Source organism: Zea mays, chromosome 6, assembly GCF_902167145.1.
Source record: "Zea mays cultivar B73 chromosome 6, Zm-B73-REFERENCE-NAM-5.0, whole genome shotgun sequence".
In the NCBI taxonomy this organism is placed as follows: Eukaryota; Viridiplantae; Streptophyta; class Magnoliopsida; order Poales; family Poaceae; genus Zea; species Zea mays.
Genome location: NC_050101.1, coordinates 22,733,549 through 22,739,886, shown reverse-complemented (window position 1 = coordinate 22,739,886; position 6,338 = coordinate 22,733,549).

The window sequence follows — 6,338 nt, the reverse complement described above, 5'->3', positions numbered from 1 at the left end:
GGTACATTTTATGTCCAACAAAGAAATTATCTAAACATTTATTTACATGAGTTTAGTCATAGAGGGATAATGGTAAATTCAAATTTGGGTCTCAGTTTACCTAATAAGAACATGGCCTAATTTCTGGTTTAGGCAAATAGTTCACCAATATTCTACTGGCACATCAAGCACAAGAGCAAGCACATAAAGCACCCTAAGAGGTCACCTAAAGAATGGAAGGCACCTATTTCATCGAGGTTCATAATTCAGCATTACACCACATTATCTACAATCAATGGTTACTGGAATAAGGATGAGAGAAGCAACTTGGGTGTATAGGTGACAAACATGATGCAACAATCAGGATGCATGCTCATCCTATACGTCCTCACTAATTTTGCCAACATAATGTGGCGATAGCGTTCTATCTCGGTGGCATGCTTACGACTCTCACGTTATTTTGCTAGTCGTCAGCTACACATACGTTTTCGAGGTTAGTGTACCTGCAGAAAATTCCATCACAGCCCATTACCCAATGATGCAATTCACACATAGCAGTTTATCACAGTTTATACTCCATATATTGCTATATGGAGGCCAGCTCATCATTAAGCGCCGAGCAACGCATAGGCGCCGTTGCCACACTTTAACCATAGGGCAACTCATTATGGTAACTCACCTTCTTACCTGAGCGTAGGTGCGTCGTTACAAGTACAATACACTTCTCAGTATTCCCATGTCTGTATACCCCTATACATCCATGGGGTACTGAATTCCTGGAAAAGTAAATACTCCACATCGCAGCCTTCATATATACATATGTAGAACATGTATATAATCAAGCGCTTTTTATACTCTTCCCTAGACCGACGTTTGTTCGGTCATGCTCTCACATCTCACCTCACCTTGAGCGTCGATCCATTCACAACTGAATGGCCTAAAAATAACAATACACATGTATGCAATACCCCCGGTTGTGGGTTAGTGGTTTTTAAATAAGCCACCTAATAGTCCTCAGTATAGGGCTTAACAGAGGATGTCGCTAGCATTATAGTTTTTCAAAACTGTTTTTCAAAACCAAACAATGTGTTTAGTTAAAAAATAGGTTTTTTTCGAAACCAAAACTTTTGTTTTGAAAATACATATGTGACCGTATATACTTAATCCAGCTCCGATACCAGCTGTGGCAGAACCTCCAAGTTATTGGGCCCACATGCACCTGTCCTTGTCCCAAAGACCTCAGACAGCCATGCATGTGCACAGATAACTCAACAGGATCTGTCCGATTGCCCCAAGGACATCGGATAAACACTTTCAACCAGAACCGCGGGATTAAGTAACACAAATCACACACACCAATATTGTTGCAGCGGAAATCTTACTACCAAATTTTACAGGTTACAAAAATTTTACATTAGTTTATCGGAGTGATTACAAAAGTATAAGTTTGAAATATATGCTAGCTCAAGGGATCATCCTCAATAAGAAGTATAGAAGGGTTACTTAGACTTATAAGAAGGCTGAGCCCACCGGCACTTAACACCATCAACAATAGCACAAAGTTACAACCTGAAAAACAACAGTGAATAAAACCCTGAGTATGGAATTACTCAGCAAGACTTACCCGACTAAAGAAAAAGACTCTCAAGGGTATGCTGGCTTAAGGGAGTCAAGGTATGGCTTATCAAGAATCAAAGACTCTGTTTTGCAGAAAAGCTTACTACGAGTGGATCCTTAAAATCCAATTTTATTGTCAGGTTAAGTAAAATTACCTGCAGCTAGAGTTCTTTCTACCCTAGTTCAATCACTGGTCCTACACTAGCCAATTTCTCAACAAAAACCCTTTATCTTTAGTGGAATGCTACGTGTAAGTCAGTGGCCAAGTCTCCATAACCGCGGAGGTACGGCGATCCGAATCGATTATACTCAGCTGAGGATCTCCAATCACACGACATATGTAGCACTTAACCCTTGCATATGTCAACCCGCCACCGGGGTTCTTAAGACCGGATCAGGTTCACGCAAACCGAGAGCACAGATACACCACCGTCCAGCCTGTTGCCACGGAGGGTACACGCTACTCTGGCCACCGCTCCACGCCCATTTCGTGTTATCTTATTCCGGCCTTAGTCTACCCGAGGCAAGGCTTACCCATGACGAGGCATGTGACCAGTTAAAGGGTCCTCGGTCAGCAGGCCTACATCGACAAGGTCCTTAATCGACTCAGACGGAGACACTACACCGAGACTCTCTTCTCGTGCAAGTCACCCGCCCGGTCTCAGCTTAATCATTTAACCCCAAAGGTTGGTACCTGGCAGAGGTACATCTTTTCCGATGTTGAATCCATCACGGCCGTGATGGATTCACCATCAAGTTTTATTTTTGAAAACAACCCACCCACCTTTGCCACATCATATTTTGTAAAAACAAAACATTTTGTTTTTCTAAAGCAAGACTAAGCATCAAAAATCTTTTATAAAACGGGTGATCAAGGAAGGTAATCAAGTTCAAGGAAGGTAATGCAGGAATTGTTTTAGCAATCAACTCCTATCACCTAATGCAGCAATCAAGTGAGAAAGATTTTAAAAACATCAAGGAAGGTGGCAAATGCACCGGGGCTTGCCTGAGTAACACTAGGTTAGTGTTGTTAGTCGATGAGCACTTGACGACCATCTTCAGGTTTATCCATCAGCATCGCCTTGCGAAGAAGCCCACGCTTGGGGTCGACTTGGCTCATCTTCCGCATCACGCGATTAATTAACGTACCTGAATGAAATGCATTATGCACATGAATGCATATAGACGAAAATATTACGAACCTAAATAGTGCTACGCCGACAAGAATTAAATACTTAGTGACGAAGCGTCGTACTATTTTATACGAAAACACTAGCTATCGACGTATGACTAAGTTTAATAATCACGGTTTTCTAGATTAAACGAACCTAACGCAAACATCACGACAACAATTATACACATTAAATACAATTAGCCTACACAACTCATCAGCTAATTGATTAAATGCTAACTTTATCCCTTGTTTTATAAATTATACTACATCTTTATAAGTGATTAAAATATTTTAACCTCACACATGCCTACCAAAATTCTACTCGGTCCACTAATTTAGCTAAGTAACTAGAATAGCAAAATAATTCGCTATAGCTGAATCTGGCTCGATAATCACAAGAACTGCGAAGTCGGCGAAAGGTTCGTGACTTACACAATTTATCGAGCACCTTAATGTGCCTCGTACTAGCACATCAGTTTATGCAACGATCGAACTATTTTGGATAATTTATTAGCTTACCGTTTCAATAGCCGACTCGAATCCGCGAGATCGGTAGTGATTTTCCGATCCAGGCAATTGTCGAGCGCTTGGGGAATATCGTGCTGCTAGCTTCGTTTTCACCCGATTCTTGGGATTCTTGATGACGCGCGGGACGATAACAAGATTGTATCTGGAGCGAGCTGGCGGGGTAGGGTTGAGCAAAGGATGACGGGTTCAACGACTCGACGGCAAACGCGAGCACGCACAAAGCCCGATGACAACGGGAATCGAGCTCGCGACAGAAAGTGATGACGACGCGGCACGACAAGCTGGAACATGAACGCGTCAACATGGGACTGGATTCAGCGCGTGAGCTTGACGCGTGCAGAGAAACAGCACGGCACAGTAAGCACAGATGCTGCTACGACATGCTGCCAGGGAGCAAGTGTCGAGCATGATGAGGGGATGAGACAGGTGGAATAGGAGCGCAGAGCAGTGGACCTCGCAAGATCTCCACTACCGGACCTTCACAAACATGTGGGTGAAGGTTTCAGGGAGCGGAGGACTGGGAGATCAAGCACAGAGAGAGGACGTCGGCGCTCATGGCTGGAGCTGGGCGCGGTCTGCTGGGAGATGGAGAGATGGAGACAAGCGGCAGAGGGAGGAAGCAAGCTGCGCGCGGAGAAGATGCTAGGCGCCGCTACTGGGAAACCTTAGAGGCCGAGCAGGGGAAGGGCTCCGGCGAGCGTACGACCGGCGAGCTGCGCGCATATAAAACGAACAGGGCGGCGGCAAAAATATCACGCAGTCAGGTACAGTGGCTGCGGAGAGGATGAGAACGACTGACACAGGAAAATCTTGTGCTGGCTGAACAGATAGGGATGAGCGGCTGAGAGATTTTTTTTGAGCTGAACAGCGCCAGAGACGAGTACGCAGGGGCGGCGCGGAGGAAGGGATTGAGCTTCGCGCGCAGGGGAAAGAGATAGATGGCCACGAGAGCTCAACGGCAGAGGTTAAAGATGATCTCGCGGGGGATAAAACCACAGGCTGCCGAGTAGTGAAAAAAATCAGGGAAGAGATAAGAACGACGAGATTTTTCAGGAGCTGAAAAACGCGTGGAGATAGACGAGAAGCTTACGTGCACGGACAAGAAATATGTGATGTGCGTGGGGATAAAATCAAGGATGGATATTTTCTTCCTCTTTTTTTTCCAGATTTTCTTTTCTCTCTTTTTTTTTGTCGGTAATCGAAGATATTTTGATCACGATTTCTAGCGATAACAAAAAGGTCGACCGTATTGCGACACAGTTTGATTCGATTCGAAATCTGATAAATTTACCTATGGTCTGAACACATGATTCCATGGTCACGGTAATTTACCAGAGAATCAAAGCTCAATTATAATTCTTGGATTACTAAACGGAAAATCAGAGATTAACGATTCTAACTAAATTTCGTTTAGATAGTTTTCGTGACTATTTTGGGCACGATATAAACGGACTGGATATCGGATGCAGTATTTGAGACAATACTGGTTTAGTCGAATTCGGATAAAAATTATCCGTCATCTAAACACAGTTGATTTTAGTATCTTACAGAGTGTGCCGAAGAATAATTTGGATAATAACTTCGCGCACGATTTCTCTCGGACAACGCACGATACAGATTATTTTGCCTCGAACATTTTAATCGTCGAGTTCTTAATCTGTTCGGTATAAAATCATCCGACTGGGTCGGGCTTCCGAATTCGTATTAGCGCGAGCGACGAATTTTAATTAATCATCGGACGCACCGATTTTCGGAACACGACGTTCTGAACATCACGAAAACTTAGGACGAGCCCGAATAAATAGAAGTAAAAATGATGTCGCACTCACGACAAACGGAACAGATGCGATATTAAAATCTCGATAAGCGAGGATGATTAAAATTTAAAATCTGTTTTATCCACTGATATTACGTGCTTAAATCCATACTCGTTGTCGAGCAGAATATAAACACCTGGGTGTTACAGCTGCCACGATCCACTGAGATCCAGCCCCGCGTCGCACGGATTCGTCCCTCCCCCCACTCTACGCACCGCCTAGCGACTAGGTTTCGAACCCACGGGAGAGGGGCACCGGTCTTCCGAACGGAAACGGCCAAGGCGCAGCGTGGCAAGAGCCCGAAGACCGCCGTGGGTTCGTGCACGACCAAAAAAAAGCCAAGTCCCAGCATGTGGAAAGACACCGAAGCTGCTACGTATGCCTTGGGTTGGTGAAGGGCACGATGGCGACGGGGCGGCAGGGCTGTTCGGCCTAGCGTCTGGGCTGAAAACGAGGGGTTCGCCATGGCGCGCGGGCCGCAAACGGCGGCCGTTGCACGACCTCGAAAATAAGCTAAGTCCAAGCGTGTGGAAAGACACCGAAGCTAAGGTGTATGTATGTCATGAGTGAAGGGCACGGTGGAACGGAGGGAAAACGACACGGAGGCGCGCCACGACGGGGTGGCATGGCTGTTCGGCCTTGCGTTTCGGCCGAAAACGAGGGGTTCGCCCATGGCGCATGGGCCGAAAACTGAGGTTCGGGCACGACCCCGAAAATAAGCTAAGTCCAAGCGTGTGGAAAGACACCGAAGCTAAGGTGTATGTATGTCTTGAGTGAAGGGCACGGTGGAACGGAGGCAAAACGACACGGAGGCGCGCGACGACGGGCGGCATGGCTGTTCGGCCTTGCGTTTGGGCCGAAAACGAGGGGTTCGCCCATGGCGCAGGGTGGGAAAACTAAGATTCGGGCACGACCCCGAAAATAAGCTAAGTCCAAGCGTGTAGAATGGAAAGACAACGAAGCTAAGGTGTATGTATGGCTTGAGTGAAGGGCACGTTGGAACTGAGGGAAAACGACACGGAGGCGTGCGGCATGGCTGTTCGGCCTTGCGTCTGGGCTGAAAACGAGGTGTTCGCCATGGCGAACGGGCCGAAAACGGAGGCTCGGGCACGAACTCGAAAATAAGCTAAGTCCAAGCATGTGGAAAGACACCGAATCTAAAGTGTATGTCTTCGGTGAAGGGCACAGTGGAACGGAGGGAAAACGACACGGAGGCACGCGAC